The sequence below is a fragment of the Monodon monoceros genome, unplaced genomic scaffold (assembly GCF_005190385.1).
Source record: "Monodon monoceros isolate NGI ecotype Baffin Bay Population unplaced genomic scaffold, NGI_Narwhal_1 Super_Scaffold_12, whole genome shotgun sequence".
In the NCBI taxonomy this organism is placed as follows: Eukaryota; Metazoa; Chordata; class Mammalia; order Artiodactyla; family Monodontidae; genus Monodon; species Monodon monoceros.
Genome location: NW_021703768.1, coordinates 33116152 through 33135534, shown reverse-complemented (window position 1 = coordinate 33135534; position 19383 = coordinate 33116152). Strand labels below are relative to the sequence as shown.

Below are 19383 nucleotides of genomic sequence, written 5' to 3'. Positions count from 1 at the left end.
AGATGAAATAAGCTACATGAACATTTAACATCAGAAGAAAATGAGTATTTTACTGAAATGCAGTTGAAAGAAGAAACAATTGAGGAGGAAAACAAAGAATGAGAAGAAAAATCATTATTGAAAGAGAAAAAAGAAAAATAAAGACAGAGTTTTGTGGCTGAAAAGTTAGATAGCAATTCAAGTAATGCTGCGAGAAGGTCCATGTTGAGTTGCTTTATATCCATCAGAAGGTGTGTGAAGAGCGGAAAGCTCAGGCAGAATTCAGTGAGGAGCTGAAGAGGTAGAAGCTGGTGGAAGAGGAGATGGTCTCAGAATCCTGGGAGAAAGACCAATGAGCCAAGAAAAACTGAGAAGCCCGGGAGGTGAGGAGACAGAAAGCTGGTGGAGAACACACACCTGGGGCTGGGCGCCCAGGTCACCAACATCAAACACAAGAGCGGGTGGCGCAGCGACAGAGAAGAGGAGAAGCAACGGTACAAAGGGTAAACTTGGGAAAGAACAGGATAAGCTAAAGGAAGAGAAGACAAAGCAGGAAATTAGGACCTTTTTGCAAAAAGCCCTCTGAGAGAAGGTAGGACCTATTCAACAGGAATAGAGAACAGAGCAGGACTTGAACATGAAGCTCATGCAAAGGGCCCTTCAAAAGTTCCATGAATAGGGCTTCCCTGGTGGCGCAGTGGTTGAGAGTACACCTGCCGATGCAGGGGACACGGGTTCGTGCCCCGGTCCGGGAAGATCCCACATGCCGCGGAGCAGCTGGGCCCGTGAGCCATGGCCGCTGAGCCTGCACGTCCGGAGCCTGTGCTCCGCAACGGGAGAGGTCACAGCAATTGGAGGCCCGCGTACCGCAAAAAAAAAAAAAAAAAAAAGTTCCACGAAGAGACTAATAAGAAAGAAGCAAAAAAAGAGAAGACACGGGAAGAAAACGGAAGCTTTCTCAGGGATATTTAGCAGAGCAACGTGAAGAGGAGGATGTTTGGGAGAAAGAATTAGACAGAATAATAGAGGAAAAGAAGGAAGAGAAGTTGGCTGAGAAGGACAGTTTGCTGCAACTTGACAGGAAGGAAAGGAAACAACGTGGGAATGAGGCCATGTGTACAAGAAAAGTTCAAGTGCAACAAAGCTTGCAAAGAAAAGGAAAAGAACAGGAAGAAGGTGCTATGGAATAGGATCCCACAAATGAAGGTCTTGAAGAACTTAACAGAGAGTAGGAGAATTTTGCAAGAGGCTACGGTTTAGCCCAAGAGTACAGAAGGCTGCTACAGATGGAAGTATCCTACCAGCTGCAGTCTCAGGAAGCAGAGGAGGATGAAGTTTGAAGCAGAGATAGCAGCAAACAAGATTTGTCAGGACAAGATCCAGGAGATCTGGATCACCCATCAGGTGTCATCCAGAAACATGCACCCCATGCGGACAGTTTGTCACAATAAGCTTCCAGCATTGTCTCATAAACACCAACATATTTTTTCTCAGTCTTTTAATATTTATGACTACAATATGCTTGTATGTTCTTTAAAAATAACAAAGTACAGTAGCCTCTTCAATTTTATCACCATCCTTGCAGACCCACAAGCAGCCCAGCATATTATTATTAGGAGGGAGATTCCTTAGAACTGGCGATCTGTTTCCATGAGAGTTGTGAATTGGCAGACAGAAAAAAAAAAAATTGCTTTACTACTCCAGGAGGCTGGTGACAATGGGCCAACCAGCTGTGATCTTGGGATTAATGGATAACGACAGAAGCCACCAGATTCCTGGGCATCTCCTGATCTCGAGGCAAAGAAAGTTAACACCAGAGGGGAACAGTTCGGCTCAGACAGGCAGGCCTCTTCTGGAAACTGGCAGCCCCTCTTCTGGAAACTGGGGTCACTGAGGTGACAGGCCTGGACAGCTGGCTGACCTCCTCAAGTATCTGCGGTAACCTTGTATTTTTGTCCCAGGGTCCTCTGGGTGTGCTAGCCTCTTCTCAGGGGCTAGGGTTTTTCAGCATCCCTGTCCCAGGGCCTTACAAGGAAATCACTTGGCTGCCCCAGGCTGTGGCCAGGAGCCCTTGATCATTGCTGTGCAAGTGGGACCCCTCCCCCTCCTGACTCTACAGCTGGCTAACATTTCCCTCCCTCCTTCCTGCCCCAAACTTATACAAAACAAGTCTTCAGGGTCTTAGTAGGGACCCTGGGGAGAGAAAGGGGTCAAGCACATGTAGTGAACCTACCATCTTCACAGAGTCCTTGGAAAATTATATATTATACTTTTGTTATAATTTCTAAGTAGTTTTACTTTTCCCACACATTATATGTTCTGTGAGAATAGAAATGTTATCTTTTAATTCTCTCTTATCTCTTTCATGGTGTTTGGTTTAAATTTGAAATTCTGTAAATACCTTCTGCTCCCAGAATCCCCTTTACAGGCAATTCCAAGTCATACCTGTAGGTGGGGCAAGTGATATATTTCTCCTGCCTGAGGAAAGCAAGCCAGGATTCCATGAGGTAGCTCTCAGACTTTCTGAATTTTGATTGTTTCTCAAGCTTGGTAAGGATTTACCTCATATGAAAGAGTTGGGTAAAAAAATCTCCTTTAAGTCTTAAGAAATTGTTTCTATGGGTGACGGAGAAAATGAGTAACTTCTCAGCCCACACCTCATGGCATTAGCTAAGTGAAATGGTTATTTCAGAAAGTGAGAAGAACAGATGTCAGAAGGTAAAAAAAAAAAAAAAAAAAAAAAGTGCTAAAAATAGTAGGTTCTTCTGCCAAGATTTTATCATCTGGGGTTTTGATTTAAAATTCCATTCAGATGCTATTTGTTAAATACCATTAAAAAAAAAAAAAGTCATCCCCCATCCCGCCTCCACGACGGGCTGGAAAACTTACTTTTGATGCTTCATTGACCTTGGCTGTCCACCTTGTTCCACTGAAATGAGCAGGTTATTTTCTCTAAAAGTAAGTGCCTGAGACTGTGTTTATAGATGCTAATAGATTAAGTGAAACTGCTCTCTGTGACCACTATTCAAGGGTTAAAGATCAAAGCTCACATTGTTAAAGCATAATCTGGTGCCTTGCTCAGTACACCGTGATGCTGGTTCATCTTTAATGCTGTGCTTGGAGGAAGGTAGAAGGATGAATCCAAGGGGAATTCTTCTTAGTCAGTTTTTTAAATTGCCTTCATCTACCACTAAAGAGAAAGCCAGAGAACTTAAATGCGTCTTTCATTTTGGAGGAAAGAGATATATTGACTCTGGTTAATGAAAGTATGCCTTGGATTATCTAACCAAATAAATGGCACTGGATTTTGTTAAAAAAGCAACTTGTGAGACACACCCTGACCTGTAGGCAGGAGTGCTTCCTGCCTGGTGTACTTCTGTTTAATTGGGCTTCACCAGCACAAAGGTTGGCCTGGAAGCTTTCCACAGTGGTCTGCGCCCTGGACTTACCCAGAACATAGAATTCACTGGTAAAGACAATAGTTAGCAAACCACAACAGTATAGCTGGTTTAAGTGAGCTTTGGGGCTGGCTGTGCTGGAAAGCCATGCTGTTACCTGCAGAGCTCCCACTGTATACTTGCCTCCTGATGTGCCTGCCGTTTGGGGCAGGAAGTAAAGGAGAGAATGTTGGCTAATGTCTGAGATCCTCAGATTATAGGAGGAGTGCTAGAACCTGCCAGAACCGTTTCCTTCATTCCTTCCCAAGAAGATTCTTGTGTTGGGTTCAGAAGCAGCTAGACCTACTCAAAAGAGACTTAAAATGGCAAAACTTTCAAGGCTCAGGTGACAAAACATGGCATGGAATTTGGGAGAAGGCTGAATTAGGGGCTGTCTGTGCCCCAAACCAGCAGTACTATATGCTATTTGATTGGAACCTTTGGGGGAGTCTGGAAACGGCAAGACAGAGGCGTCTCCCTAGGTGACTGACAAGGCTGGTGTCCTTACCCTGAGTCAGCTTTGTAAGCAGCTGACGTGCACAAGCAAGAGAGGAAAATAGAACAGACGTCCTGCAGTGTCTTGAAAATGGCCCAATTATGTGCTAGCATTACTTTGGCCAATTCCTGACAAAGAGCATCCTTCTTCCCTAAGTTAATAGACAAAATAATATACCTTTGTTGAGAACATACCTGCAACAATCACTTGGCTTAGACTATCTCAATTCATCTTCACAGAAATCCCCTGGAGTGTTAGTATTACCATCCCCATTTGATAGATGAGGAATCTGAGGCCCAGAGAAGATAAATATCCAAGGTCTCACAGGTAATAAAAGGTAGAATTCAGATTTAAACACAAGCAGTTTAATCCCAAAGCCTATGGCTGTATACACTATAATGGACTATTTTTCCAAAGCAGAAATCCCCCACTTATATGGGTACTAGACAGAAGTGTTATCCTTACTATTGCAGATAGAAAAAAAAATGTATGTGTTATGGAAGCAAAGATATAAGTAGCACAGGGAACAAGGTATTAACTCTGGGTTTATGTGCCTCATCAAGGAGATCCCTGCAAGAGATTAAAATGATGTTTGTCAAGCAAAAAGGACTGGGAAAGGGAGTCCAGAGAGAAGGGACACACCTGCAAAGCCTGGACAGCACTGCAGAGCACGACGTGTTGGTGTAGCTGGAAGCAGGCTGGTTTAGCTGGAGCGTAAGCCACAGGTGAGGACATGAGGTTGGCCAGGTAGACAAGAGTCAGATCTGGTCAGATGGAGACTTTGGGAGAGTGCATTCCCTGGTTTGGAGATAAGGAGCTTTTATCCCATGAATGGTGTCAAGTCACTAGAAGATTCTAGGCATTCGATGTGTGTGTGAAGGTGGCAGTGACACAGCTAGCCTATCGTGGCAAGGGTAAGAAACTGAAAGTAGATAACTACTGTATTATTTTCCATAGTAGGGTCACTCCACTTCATTTTTTAAATTTTTATTTATTTTTTAAAATATTTTTTACATATATATTTTTATTGAAGTATAGTTGATTTACAATGTGTGTTAGTTTCAGGTGTACGGCAAAGTGATTCAGTTATATATATATATATATATATATATATATATATATATAAAATGTATATTCTTTTTCAGATTCTTTTCTCATATAGGTTATTACAAAATATTGAGTATAGTTCCCTGTGCTATACAGTACGTCCTTGTTGCTTATCCATTTTACATATAGTAGTGTGTATATGTTACACCCAAATTTCTAATTTATTCCTCATCCCCCTACCTTTCCCCTTTGGTAACTGTAAGTTTGTTTTCTATGTCTGTGAGTCTGTTTCTGTTTTGTAAAGTTCATTTGTATCATTTTTTTAATTCCACATACAAGTGATATCATATGATATTTATCTTTGACTGACTTACTTCACTTAGTATGATAATCTCTAGGTACTCCACTTCAGTTTGACATTAAACAGTATGGCCATTTCAGAGGAACTCATGCAGCCAGGGGGCATTAAATGGAATGAAGTTCCATTTAAAAGCCTCACACATTTCCCTCCAGGGTACTCAACATAGAAATGGATGCTTTGTTCCTATTCTCCTATGGCTACAGTCCTTCCTCCACCTGATTTCCAGGAATTTAGAATACCCCATTGTCTCTTTTTTCAGAATACTTGCCTGTGGGGAATTAAAATACATTTCTCAGTATTTATATGTACAATTCAAGGTTTCAATAGAGAGTTGGCTTTCCTGGCGAGTGAGTTGACAGCCCTGGAAACCCTCCCACTGATTCTAAATAGGGAGCTGAAGTCTCTTCACCACTAGCAGGTCAATTTTGTTTGTTTCACACTTATATATATAAACACACACATATATATATACATACATATACATATATCTCTTAATGTAAATGACATTAAGAGATATATGTATATAGAGAGAATGTATCTATATATACATATAAACACACAGATATATATACACATATATCTTCATTTTATTTTTAAACCTTATTCTTGCAAGTTACAGGAAAATATCCTAATGTTTTTATTTTTTAGTTTATGGGTTAGCAATACCTAATTGATAAAGTCATTATAAGACTTAAATGACATAACATATAATGGACCTAACACAGCCTGACCCAAGGCAGGCGCTTGCTCACAGCTCCATCTCCCTCGCCTTTAGCAGATTATAATTGGACGTAAGGAACTTCATACTGTATTTGTCTGGACAATATCAGGCAAAGGATACAAGTCGACCTGTGAAAAAGAATTTTTTGTTCTTTGTAATAGGGCAGTTCAGGGATGGCTGGATCCAGGGCCTCAGTTGGATTAGATCTCTCCTTCCCCTTGTCGTTTTCCCCCCTCCGCCTCCCTCCTCCTCTTTCTTTCCTTCCATCCTTCCTCTTTCTTCCTGGAAGTTGTCTCGATGCTCAGGAGTCTTCTTCCCAGAAGTGACAAAGACAGGTGCCAGCAGCTCTAGACTTAAACTTTACTGACTGAGCAGTCTTGAAAGGGGAGGACACTTCTTTCCAATAGCTCGATGGAGAATGTCCCAAAAGGCTGGCATGACCTCAAAGCCATAAGAAATCTGAGAATCATTAGAAAATTATTATCACAGCCTCTTTGTGTCATATAGGTGCATTGTGCCAGAATACTGCATGGAATTCTGGTAAATTCCAATAAAGAAAAAGAAATAAGCTGCCAAATACTCAGAGACAATTACTCTGACTAAAGGTGTGACGAGGACTCCCGATTGGGTCATAAAATAAAGATTTGATTCTAGCCTAGAAAAATGAAGGCTTCAAGCTTGTACATAGCAAGCCTTTCTGCAGCAGAATAATTTAGAAAATCCAAAGACCAGTGCCCTTATAAGGAGAGAGACACTGAGACACACACAGGAGGAAGAAACTCATGTGAAGACAGAGGCAGAAATTGGAGTGTTGCAGCTACAAGCCAAGGAACTCCAAGAATTACTGGCAACCACCAGAAGCTAGGAAGGAGACATGGAACAGATTCTCCCTCAGAGCCTCCAGAAGCATGAGAGAGAAAAATAACTCTTGTTTAGCAATCCAGTTTACGGTGATTTGTTTCAGCAGCCTTAGGAAACTAATACCAATTAGATGGCAATATGTTGCAATGGAATGAAAATTAAAATTCTCAGCAAAAGCTCTTAGTTTAGTTCACTCTACCTTTTTACAACCCATGAAGAAACCAGTTATCATGCTGAGAGTTTCCTTTTATCTGTAAAATGGGGATAATTATGTTTTTTTCTGTTAACTTAGAGGATTATATGAAAATTGAATCAAGTCTTTTTAAACTATACTGGATATTCCAAAGTGTGTTTAGTTGGACTTGAGGGTCTATAAAGGTGAGTTCTATGGTGAAGTAAGTTTAGAAAATCCTACACGTATGACTTTTCTCGAGAAGACTCACAACACAGGTTATTAGATAAAACACTAAAAGAAGGACTGTAATTTGGAATCTGTTTAGTCTTCTTTAACCCCATCTTCTCCAGATTTCTTTGACCATGAAACATTGCCTTTGAGGAACTTCAATTCATATCTTGTAGATGCTTGCATTGATTTGGAACACAGTTTGGGAAACAGTGCACTATGCCATTGTAAGATACTCTAGGAATTATTTGTGTAATAATTTATGTTGACTATAAGGGAGAACACTTGGGAAATCTGCAGAAATCATCACACGTCTTCATGGCAGTGTTCCTACCTTTGCATATTGCCCACTGACTTCTGTTGAATGGAATTGAAAGAGGTGTGTAAATGGAGTAACAGGTTTGATAAAATGCGTACTCCAACCCCAAGTTCAGGAGCAACAGAAATTCCTCTGCCTCCAGAAGGATGGCAGGAAGAAAACAAACATCTACTAAGACGCCTCTGTATTCTGGGCCCCATGACAGACAATTTCACAAATGTTATCTCATTTCATTGAAATTTTTGTGGACTTAATATTTGTATCCTAAAACTCACACATGAAAAGTATACTTAAGTATGAACATATATTTCCTTTAACACCAAAAACAACTTAAAATTACATTATTTATTAGTACTTTTTATTGGCAATAGAACATAAAGTAAGTAAGTATTTAACAGACTAGCCCAGAATCCCAGACCATGTGTATTTTATTTAAGAAAGACCCTTTCAGGACTTTCATCTCATTGAACCACCAACTGTTAATGGTCCCTACAACTTTAAGCTGTGAGCTAATTCATTCATTGTCGTAACTATGGGAACATAGCAGTGAATATAAAAGACACAGTCCTGACTTCCTGGAGCTTGTATTCTAGAGGAAGGAGACTAAACACAAACAAAGAAATGAGTATGAATATATGTAAGATGATAGTAACACCATGGAAAATATTAAGCAGGGAAGTAGAATTGAGAGTGAGATGTGTTATTTTAGATGCACGGTCAGGGAAGACCTTGCTGAGCAAGGGACTTTGTGCAGAATCTGATGGAAATGTAGGACTGCTCAGGATACCTGGGGACAGAGAAGACAGTACCAAGCAAAGGGGACAGCAAATGCAAGCAACCTGCCTGCAATGGGAGAATACTTAGCATGTTCATAGAACAGCAAGGAAGCCCAGTGTAGCTGGAACAGAGTCACTACGGGATAGAAAAATAAGAGATGAGGTCAATCAATGGAGAGTGAGGACACAAATCTTGTAGGGACTTCACAGGACATGATGGTAAGACTTTGACTTTTACTTGGAGTGAGTCAGGAAGCAATTCAGAGTTCTGAGCAGATAAGTGGTATGATATGACCTATATTTACAAATATCATCCCTGTGGAGATTATGACTATGGTGTGGGAAAGAAGACTGTGGAAGCAGGAAGACCAGTTAGAGACAGTTAATCCAAATTATTCTAATTGAGAGGTGATGGGGGCTCAGTCCAGGGCTCTTCTGTAAAGGTGCTGAGCGTGTGAATGTGATTTGGAGACAGAGCTGACAGGACTGGCTTTTGGATAGCATGTGAGGTATGAGGGAAAGAGGAGTCACGGAAGAATGTGGGGTTTAAACCTAAGCATCTAGAGAGATGGAGGTCCATTAGGTGAGATGAATGTGGGTAGGAGGAAGAATCAAGAATGTGGTTTAGGACAAATTCTATTTGAGATGACTTTTAACATCCAAGTGGAGATGATATGTAGGCAGTTGGATGTACTAATGTGGTGCTCAGAATAGAGTCTGGGCTTGAGGTCATCTCTTATAAATGATAGTTAAATCCTTGAGACTAGATGAGATCACTCAAGAATTGAGATTAGACAGAGAAGAGTAAAGGGCAGGGGACTAAGGCTTGGGGTACATCAATGTTTAGAAAATCATTTTTAAAATTTAATATTTATTTTTATTGAAGTAACATTGGTTTATAACGCTATATAAATTTCACATGGACAACATTATATTTCTATCTCTATATACCTTACAGTATGCTCACCACAAAAAATTTACTTTCCATCCATCACCATAGAGTTGATCCCTTTACCCATTTCACCCTACCCCACCTCACTCTGGTAACTACTACTCTGTTCTCTGTATCTATGTGTTTGTTTTCTGTTTGGTTAGTTCTTTTATTTTGGCTTTTCATTTCTTTTATTTTTTTCATAGTCCACATATGAAGGAAATCATATGGTATTTGTCTTTCTCCATCTGACTTATCTCACTTAGTATAATACCCTCAAGGTCCATCCGTGTTGCCACAAAAATAGAAGGTCATTTTTATACATGAGGCTCAAAGAGGTATGGTACCTTGGCTCGGGTAGCATGGCTGGAAAGTGAGCAAGCCAGGGTATTTTATCACTGGCAGTGAAGTTCCTCCTCATAGAGCATATTTATACTCCTGTCATGAGAAAGACAGTTTAGCAGGGAATCTGGAAATGCTGCCCCTGCCTCCTGAGGATGGGATACCTATGAGGGGATTCTAATGAACCCTGGTGAATTGGCAAGAACCAATATTTTAATCATACTGATTTCACTAGGCATATAAAACTAGATATTCTTTTGATTTCTTGGGGTACAGAAAAAAGCTGTAGATTCATGATCATTAATATTATATATATCTTATTCTGTTTAATATATGCAATCATTTATTGAGTACTACTACACCAGGCACTTTGCTAATCATTTTCATGTTGGACACTTTCCATGCCTCTCTGTATCCACCTCCATCCTGCCCCCATCTCTGCTTTGTGCCCAGAGATACTGATCAGTGTGGACCACATCAAGTGACTCCCTTATCCTCTGTTCCACACAACAGTCCTTCCAGGTTGCAGTCCTTACCCTCTCCACCCCTCACCGCTCCTCTCCACACCTCTCATGCCCTCTATTGCTAGTCTAAGGATTCAGTACCAGCCATTGTGCTGCTTCCCCTACAGCCTACCCACAACTTTATAAATTGTCCCTTTCTTAAATTCTCCTCCAGTTACCCCCATTTGAGTGTTTAATCTTTTTTCCTTTGGGAACCTTGAGTAATACAGCCTTGGAATGTTGTCTCCTTAGCCTTCTCCCTTCACCATGTCTCTATGACATGAATATAATCCCCATTTTACAAATAAGAAAAGAGAGGGCATTTGCCTGAATTCACACAAAAATAGGGGCGGAGTCAGCATTTGAACCCAGGTTTGTCTGACTCCAATACCTGCACTCTCAAACATTCATTATATTGCAACACAAAAGCAATTCTAATCAATAGTAAGTATAAAATCATAGGCAGTTATGAACTTATAGATAAATCAATTCACAATGAATTTAAAATGTAAAAAAATAATCATTTATTATATGCCAGCATTTCATAAGTTCATTTGATGCTTATGCTCTAACCTCATCATTATCACCATTTTAGAGATAAAGTGAAGTTTATCCTCTAAATATTCCCAATGGAAAGAATTTTCACAGAAAAGCCTCAGTGAGCATAATACAGTCAAGGGTATTCCATTAAAGACACGATGGTGACACACAAGGAGAGAGATGCCAACATACCCCATGGCAAACAAATTAATAACTTCCTAGTAATTTTTCTCTTCAAAGCTCCTTCTGGTCTGCTCTACCAGTGGGGACCTCCCAGCTCTTCACCCTCTTCTGATCCTGTGCTCCACTCCAACCACCCTGCTCTCCTCTCTCCCGGGTCCCCTCCTTGCCTCAACATTTTCTATGCTTCTACCATTTGTACAAATATCAATGTTCTGCCCCAAGTATATATCCCAAACTGCACACTTCAACCCATCCTGGTTTAGATTGTGAGTGAGTCTCTCTTTAGCATAATCTATCCTCTTAAGAGAGTAATTAGAATAATCTATCATGTATCATCTATCTACCTTCTACTATCTATCATCTATCTATCATCTATCTATCTATCTATCTATCTATCTATCTATCTATCTATCATTCTCTACCTAGGTATGTTTTTGTGTATATCTGTGGAAGTATTTTGAACTACATCAATGGTTAGTCTCCTGAACAGTGCAGAGCAGGAGATTTAACTTCCAAGCAAACGAGTTATCCTGCAACAATTTTAGGGATGCTGTCTGAAGCTAAGAGAAAAGAAAAAAAAATGAGAGATTAAAAGATATTTAGAGTTTATAGAATTCCTCAAGGTCACAACCAATAAATAGGAGAGCTGGAACGTGAATGCTCCAAGGTCTGTGTTAGCTTTTATGTTATATTGCAGTGAGAATACTTAGGCACAAAAATTGACGAGGAAGAAAAAATTAGTCATATTTAATATACAAGTTAGTTTTAAGCATTTTGAACAGATGATACTTTTCTGCCTGGAATGCCATAAAACTGACCGCAGCTTCCCGAATGCCCATGGCTGTTGCTTCTTTGGCCAATACCATCAATCAGCAGAAGCAGACCAAGGCTTGGTGTTGGGCTCTTCAATACATTTGACAATTACTGGGACTTGCCAATCACTGATCAACAAACCAAGATTTTCTGAGGACCTGTCCTGTGCCCAGCACTGAGCAGGGAAACCTTGTGTGGTATATTAAAAATGTAACCCATGTTCTCGTTCTTTGCCTTTAAGAAATAGATCACTGAGGAGTCAAGACAGAACATATAAAACAATCATTCACCATGTAAGACAGTACATACTCTTGTGTCAAGTTGCATGTGTGACCTATAAACATCAAAAGAGAGAAAAGTGGTTTGGGGTGTTCATGGGTGTTTGTGGAGGAGCTGAGCTGACCTCCTTGGTGAAGTAGCTCTGATTCCTCTCTTTCTGGCTTCTGGAGATTAATTACTAGATTTTAATCATTAGATATCAATCCTTCAGTCCAACATTCTTCGGAAGTAAATTTTAAGTAAAAATGGTTACTTTCTAAAGGTAGCAATTGTTTTAAACAATGTTTTCCAATCAGTGCAGAGGGTTTCTTGCCACCTCAGATGTCAAAAAAGAGGTTAATCAGAGCAGATGCCTCCTGAAAGCTGCTTCCACAGCTCACATTGGCCATTTGTCATTCCTCAACAAAGCTCTGAGAATCTCAGCTCTCTTTAGACTGCTCAACAATCAAGGATGCCCAGGGGGTAAGGAAAGCACACCAGATGCCCTCACAAGCTTCCTTGGCTTCCCCCCTCAGCTCTAGGCTTCATTCCTCCCAGGGATAAAGTGCAGGCAATGCAAAATAATCAGTTCAAAATTTTTGTGGGTCCAGGCCTTTCAGACTCTGACCATGCCTAGTGTGTGGCCTGTCAGGATCATGGTAGCTTGTTTTATTCACTAGAGCGGAGTCCTTAAGAGTCCTATTTCACAAACACCAACTCTTATGGGGTCACCAATAGAGAAATGATTGTGAGGGAGAAAAGAGACTATTTTCTTTTTCTAGTGTTACTTCAGAATCCTTTTCCCTCTACTCTTCCTGAATCCTTCCTCACCCAAAAAGAAGAAAAGTCATCCTGCCAATTCCTCCCTAAGTAGCAACCACTTGATTTGCTCCACATGCCTAACTAGGAAATCTGAATATGTATGAGAATGTCTAAACACCCACATGGCTGGCGGGTGGGACAGCTAAAGGGTAGGGTCCATTCCTCTGTGTTGGCCAGATGATGTCAATATCACAGAGTGTTGGTACATTTATAGGAAAAAAAACTGACATGGAAAAGGTAAAGGGACATTTTGGCTCTCCTTTTAAAACTCAAAGCAGTAACATAGTCCCTAGCAGTCCAGGTTCAAAAGGCCAGCAGCATAATTAGTCTGTTAAAGTCTCAGCAGTTCATATGGTTTAGAGATTTAAGGAATGGCATTAAAATGCCATAAACATAATCCACAGAATAAAGTTTTGAGAGCTGTTTGTTTTTAGTTTCGTTTTTTCGTTTTTTAAAGAAAAGAAGCCCTTGCCTTTATGAGTCTCTTCATAGGGATTCCATTTCAGAAGCTTGGGTTTTAAAGAAATAAATAAACCAAATTCCAAGGCACATTGAGGTCTTGCCAAGAGGTGGCATTTAGAAGCTGACTGTATCAGAAGTAAGCCGGGAATTGGGGCTGGGGCCCCTAGCGTTCACTAATTTTCATAGAGAGGAGGCAGCCCATATGGTGTGACTTCTGAAGGGCTGTGGGGCACACAACCCTTCCCCAAAATCAATCTTCCATGCTTTGCTCCCATTTTAAAAGTCACGTTTTGTTTAAAAGTCGAGATTTTCCAAGTGTGTTTCCTGATGCCCCAGGCTTCTTTATCAGTGCCTGTGGGGCTGCGGAGGAAGCCAGATGGGTGGTCTCTGGGAGCCCACTCTCACTTTATTCCCACTTATTCATGTTTTATCTGTTTGAAACTTTTACTAGCAAATGGATTGAAATATTTAGTTTGTAAAAAGGGTTTTGCTAAAACGTAAAAACAACAAGAAGAAGAACAACAAGCCATCCTCAAATTTAGAAAACTTCTGGGTCAAGTTGTTACTTTCAATTGATAGTGTAAGAACATGCCCAGTGCCATGTGGAAAAAGAACACAGGACAGAGCATTCACAGGAGTCGCCGAAGCTCCCTTAGCAAAGATCAGGGCCCTGAGGATGGAAGCCCCAAATCTAAAATATGATGGTGTGCTGTTGGGAGGACTGGGACAGGTCAGTTGTCAAAAAGGGAGGAGGAGGACCAAGGAAGGCTAAGCCCCAGGGAGGTGAGACATTTTAGGGACTTGGTAGAGTATGCAGCAAAAGAACATGGAAATTTCCACAGAAGATGCTAAAAGGGGCAGAGAACATTGAAAAAAGATGACACATGGTATGAAGTGGAAGATTCAACTGAAATGCCATGTAAACAACATCAGATATCAAGTGAGAGGAGAGGCTGAAAATCAAGATGCAAACTTCAAAGGAAATTGCTCAGAACCAGGTACATAATTTGGGGCCTTGACCCACTTCAAGGGTAAAAAGATTCCCCAAACTGGAAATTAAGAGGAAGATTTTAAGAGAAAGCTTTAGATAGAAAAAGCTGTACTTTGAGTTCTACCCTCCACCCCATGGCAAGGGGTGAAGGTGAGACCTGGCTCCTGACTTGGAGTCTAGTGGGAGGGCTTTCAAAGGAGACAGCTCTGAGAAACTGCTTTTGTTGCTGGGTTTGGGAGGTTCCTCTGACACATACCAAATTCCCTCTGGTGCTCTGGGGGAGCAGAGAGAACTGTGGCTAGGAGATAACTTTGCTCCCCTCTGACTGCAAGTCAAGATCTGGCATGCCTACAGCCAGGTGGAGGCTCCGGGGAAGGGATGCCCGCTGGGGACCCTTTTATGTGGGATCCTAAAGACGTGCCTTAAAGAACTTCTGCCAGAGGACAAGGGAATTGGGACTGAGAGGATCTGTGTAAAATGAAGCACCTGAAAATCAGAGGCTGAGGGGTAATAGGAACAATAGGTCAAAGGTGAAGAGAACTGTTGTCTGTTACTGTCTGAGGGGCCGAGCAGGTCGTGAGTCTGGAGGACCATCTGTGAGGCTATGAGCACAAGAAGCCAGTTTACAGGCAGGACAATTAAGTGTTTCTTTCCCCTTTATCTGTCTTTCCTCTCCTATTTTAAGCCCCAAGTCAGAAAGAACAGCTATTGGATGACAGGAAAGATGGACAAAGAAGCAAGAAACCCATCACATCCTTTTCTCCAAAGACAGACTTGTCCAGTGCCACCGCTAGCAAATGGAGTACAAGTCTTATCTGCAAATGCAAATCGTAGTGTTAATTAACATATTATGACTGAAGATCCTAATTTCTGAAATAAGACTTAGGAGATTCGGAGGTCTCTTTTTATAAAATGAGGATGACCAGAAATGTCATGATGCTTGATAGTTTTCTTCCAAAGGCAGACAGAAAAAAAAAAAAATCTTCTTCAATGAATTCATCTTAAAGTGGCTGTGGGAGAAAAATGCCTTTTAATTACAAACGCATTAACTAGGCTTGTTTATGGCACACGTTAAAGGAGTTTATAGGATAGTTGATCCCACCTCCAGTGCCATGTCCAGGGCAGGTCTTGACCCTGAGCTGAAAAGTAAAATGCCACACACTGTGGTCAGGGGAACAGTGATAAGTGCAAGGATCCAGGGAGGATTTGGGAGGTTGACTGTATGGTTGCTTGCTTGGTGTCTTTTAGTTTCTCCTTGCAACTTCTGCGGATAGCATTCGGCCTAGGAAGTGTTTTGATTCTACCACATGCCAGCATTCTATGTAACCCCACCTACTGCAGTAGAAAGAAGTCTATCTTGTGTATTCATACCATATATATAGATAAATCTATATATCATACCATATACTCATCTCTCTATTATATATATACATATATGTGTATGTATAATAGATACACATATTTGATTATATATATATAATAGATATACATATAATCAAATGGCTGTGAGTTATTTGTTGGGTGTTTTTGTTTTGCTTTGTTTTTTTAAACTGGACCCAAAGAGAAAGGTAAGAAAAAGGTGCTTGGTTTATAGGAAAACAGGAAGCAATGGTTTACTTACCCTAACCCTAAAAGTCCTTCTGTTTTCTTTTCTTTATTTGTTTTTGGGGGTGGGGAAAGTAGTTGGTCTCCTTTCAAAATACCAACTATTTATCTGAGTCAGTCCTTATCAGCTTTTCTCAGCAAGACCATTCACAACTTCTCAATAATGGGAAACATAACAAGAAAGAAAAAAATTAATCTCAGGAGAAAAAAAGGTATGGATTCAGAAGACTAAAACAATAGGCTTACTATAACAACACATCATTGATTAGATGCAGCAGGAAATAGGACTGGAATAATGGCTCAGGAATTACAGGAAAGAATCGCTTCCCGGCCTTTTGGCTACGATCAAGTGTAGTATCTGCTCTCATCAGGTTAATATCTGAGGACAATACAGTAAATGGAGCACATTTTTGGAGCTGGGAATTGGAATAGGACTTTGCTCCATTCACGCCACACCTGGACCTGGTATTTTCCAGGAATGGTGTACCTCCTCTCATAACAACAAAGAGCAGACTTTGCCTTCCTCACCTTTTCTTCATCACTTTGCTCCTCTTTGCCCTTCCAGAGTGAGGTACTGTTTTTCTCGCGAGGTTTCATGCAGCCGTGGCTCCACCCACCATACCTTCGCAGGGCGGTCTTGTTTCCTTTTCTCCCCATTTTGGTCTCATCTGCCAACTTGCAGCCGGTGGGTGGCTCTCTTTAGTTTGAGTATGGCATTGACCTTTGCGGGTTTTTAAGCAAGTTGTTGGTGAGTGTCTTCATTATTACCACTCTATGCTGTTGCTGTCATTGGCCCAAGGACTTTTTTCAGTAGCTCTCAGAGTGGTAGCAACCCCAAACCCAAGAGCTAGTTTTATCAGCTCTGTGGAAGTAACGTCTCCAGGTAACAGAAACTTCAGCCGCCTTACAGGCTCCGTGCTCTTCCCTAATTCAAGCCAGCCTGACCACCAGGTGGTTATGCCTTAAATGGTCGGTCCCTGCCATCCTTCCCCTCGGGGTGCCCTATGCCTGTGGTCTCAAGGAGCCGGGGCCTGCCAGCTCTTCCACATTTCCAGTCTCTTACCCCATAAGGCTCTCTGTATTCTCTTGGACCTCTTCTCCAACCCTGCTCAGAGTTCTGAAACCTTGTTCTTCTGATCAACCACCCTATTCTCAACCTCCTTCTCTTAAAAAGAAAAAAAAGAATTATAGGATAAAGCATCTGAGAACCCTGTTTCCTTAGGGTTTTAGGAAGCACTTCTATGGAGCTGTTTTATTCATAAAATATTTCATAATATTTTATCAGAAACATCTGGTTCTATTCCTTGACCCACAGATAGGGGAAGAGCTTGTGTGTCATGAAAACTGGAGGGAGGCTTGTGCATTTCTGGATCCAACAAGAACAAGAGTGGCATTGATCACTGCCCGCTCAGGTTTCCACCTTCTCACAGGCAACACCAAAGTGCATTTAACTCATTCGTGCGCTTACAATGATAGCTTAGAGGACAAGCTCAGGCTCCAGGCCATTACTAGCTGGGTGATGGCAATAAAGTCACTTAACCTCTCTAGGCCTCAGTGTCCTTACTTTAAAGCAAAAATGATACCAGTCCTAACCTCATAGGGTTTTTGTGAAGACTGAATAAGCTAATGTTGATGTGATGGCCATGATAAAGAACTGTTCATCTTTTATGTTGTGGGAACATCACTGATGGACAACCCCAGCTCTTGTTTGGGATCCACTATAATATATTCCCACAAGGCTGCTCCCAGCTAATGGCCAAGCATGATAGGGGAACAATTGCAGGTCATTTGAGATATGAGACCCCTTCCTCCCAAAGATGACTTTGGTTTAAAGACTCCCACCGACTTGGCAGAACATTTCTTGGAATTGCATTGCAGCTCGAAACTCTTTCTACCCAAGCTTCCGTCCTCCCTGTCTTCTTCCACAGGTGTCAGATGATCACTGTGGTAGGAAGACTCTTGCCACTTCCTACTACTTTCTCCCCTTTTATCTTTACAGGTTTTTCACCCACAATAAGCCCTTTTTTTTTTTTAGAAGATGTTGGGGGTAGGAGTTTATTAATTAATTTATTTATTTTTGCTGTGTTGGGTCTTCGTTTCTGTGCGAGGGCTTTCTCTAGTTGTGGCAAGCGGGGGCCACTCTTCATCGCGGTGCGCGGGCCTTTCACTATCGCGGCCTCTCTTGTTGCGGAGCACAGGCTCCAGACGCGCAGGCTCAGTAGTTGTGGCTCACGGGCCTAGTTGCTCTGCAGCATGTGGGATCCTCCCAGACCAGGGCTCGAACCCGTGTCCCCTGCATTAGCAGGCACATTCTCAACCACTGCGCCACCAGGGGAGCCCAAGCCTTTTTGTTTTTACCCCGTCTTAGTGTCTACAAACACAGATGGTAAAAACCAACATCTGGTATTCATAGATACACATATATGTACAGCTATCCCTGGTATGTAGTACATGCTCTATAAATAGTGCTTTTTATTATTAACGAATAGAGTGATAGGTAGCATAACCATGAATGCTCGTGGGAATTCAGAGAAGGGAAAAATCATTTCAAACCAAGACATTCAGAAAGATTTTGTAGGTGAGTTAGATTTAGAGCTAGCTGGAAGATTCTCTAAAGTGAGATTTGTTGAAGATTGGGGACAGGCAATTTGAGCTAGGAGAATAATAAAAGAAACACAGAGGCTGGGGAATGGAAATTCTTCTAGATTGGCTGGAGTGTAGGGTACATGTGCTGTTGTAATGCCATGTAAGTCTAGAAAAGTAGGTTGAGGATAAATTGTGGAATGGATTTATATGAGTTAATTCTGCTGTTGTACCAAGCAACCCCCAAATCTCAGTGGCTTACAGCAACAGACATTTGTTTCTCATCTGTGTTCCCTGCTGGTGGCTGCTATGACTCCATATCATGTGTCTTCTCATCTTATTCTTCGACTCAGACTGAAGGATCTGCTCCTGCTTGGGAAACCTGGTTTCCCAAGGCAAAGGACTGGCCGAAACATATGACGGCTTTTGAAGCTTCTGCCAGAAACAAGCCATATGTCATATCTGCTCATATTCTATTGGCAAAAATAAATCATATGGCCAACCCTGACATTAACAGAGCAAAAGATACCCCTCCAACACAGGAAGCACTAAAAGTCACATTGCCATGAAAGAGGATGTATGGTCCTCTCTCAGGAAAGAGGGCTAAATAGTTGGTAACAATAAATCTATCTACTACAGGTGAGAAATCATTCAGTTGACCAAATATAAACATTTAATATCTTTTAGTAGGCTCGTGACACCATCAGCGTTGCCTTTGGATGAGATGAATCTGGAACAGGGGGAGTGGAGAGGAGAATAATACTGCTCCTATCCAGGAAGGAGATGATGACAGGCAGGCTAAAGTTGCGACAGCTGGAATGAACTGTGCCCTCTCTTCCAGAACCCAACTCCCTATTCTAAGACCTGATCAAGCAGATGAAGAGGAAAGTCACCTGTTAGGATGCAAAACAATGAAATCACTTTGTAAGTGTCTGGACCTTCAGGGAAGC

General features: G+C 41.4%; 2 pseudogenes; both read left to right on the top strand.

Moving 5' to 3' along the window:
- Positions 1-42: 42 nt before the first annotated feature.
- LOC114892069 lies at positions 43-19002 on the top strand (annotated as a pseudogene).
- On the top strand, positions 16170-16342 carry LOC114893510 (annotated as a pseudogene).
- Positions 19003-19383: the final 381 nt, after the last annotated feature.